Here is a 1,498-nt window from a genome sequence, read left to right as displayed (position 1 = left end):
AGGGCTCTCCCCCGAATTTGACAGCTCAAAATCTATTTTTGAGCTCTATTTTTTATAATTCTCTCTTAATCTTATATTTTCTACGTATTTTGATAGAATTCTCATTTTACCCCTAGTTAAAAAATGAGTAGCTAATTTAATTTCAAGCTTAGGTTGAAAGTGAAGGCTCAACATGATCCATGGACTTAATTTGATAAGTTTATTTACTTTATCTCTCTGATTTAAGTGGTTGTTTTGACTCATCATCGATAGACAATGTATCTTCACTAGATTTTGCACAGTATACCAACTCCCTAATGAAAGATCGTTACTATTGGGCACAATGAGCATTTAACATCATATTTATTAAAGAGAAAACTCTACTCCAGTATTTTATGGGTCGTCTTGACTCAGTATCGACAGAAAATGCATCTAAACTATTTAATGGACGGTCTTACCACGTTATCGATAGAATGATTATTATTGTCTGGCACAACGTGTTCTTGACACCACATTTAGTGGAAAATCATTACCCTCTAGCACAATGAGCACTTGATACTATATTTATTAGAGTGAGAATTATAAGAAGTCGAAATACCCCCTCATAAATTAATTAGAACTTAAAAGAATATTAAATTTATGGTGCAGTGTTAAGTACAAATCTAGAGACTCAAGCACCTCATTTGCGTTTTTTCATCTTTAATTCATTCCTGCCATTTTATTTTAAATCTTAAGATAAAGAAATCACTTCCAACCAATACACATATGAACTTGGAAAATTAACCCTACATATAATTAGATCCACCTCCTCGTGGAATCAACACTCGTCACCATAAAATCTATACTGCAATATATTCGTGCATTTGCGAGTACAATAAAATTTTCACAACAGTAGACAAATTAAATTTTGACACACTAATACTTAATTCATAGTAAAATTAATCAGAAAATAATGATAATTTTATAAAAAAATTAAAAAAATTATTAAGTTATGTTTACTATTGAGAGTGGATCCAAAATTTTAACTAATTTATTTCTATAATTTCACTTCAATTAAATATTGTGTATTTCAATTGTATTTTTAGTTTTTAGATAATCAAAGAAAATTAAAAAATTAAATCTTTTTCTTGTGGATCGATCTCAGACTCACTGACTTCTATTATAATAAGACACTCTTATGCTTGAGTGTTATAAATCATTTTTAAGTTCTGTTAATTTATCCTGTTGATTTGATTCAAAACGAATGGCGGATCACAAGATTTTCAATTGTTTCACTAAAGGGTTGGCATGGATTTTGACTATTTGTCTTGCTGATTTTATTCCACACGAATGGTGGATAATGATGTTTTTTACCATCTCGTATAAGGGTAAGCGAGTAGCCACCTTTATCACTATTTATTTTTCTTATTTAATTCCATGTAGATGGCAGATCATGAGATTTTTAACCATATTACATAATGGTAGACAAACAGTCACTTTATCACTATCAATTTTGGTATTTGATTTCCACACGAATGCG

The sequence above is a fragment of the Citrus clementina genome, unplaced genomic scaffold (genome assembly GCF_000493195.1).
Source record: "Citrus clementina cultivar Clemenules unplaced genomic scaffold, Citrus_clementina_v1.0 scaffold_4, whole genome shotgun sequence".
Lineage (NCBI taxonomy): Eukaryota > Viridiplantae > Streptophyta > Magnoliopsida > Sapindales > Rutaceae > Citrus > Citrus x clementina.
The sequence above is the reverse complement of the archived record's forward strand: the minus strand, read 5'-3'. Positions refer to the sequence as shown.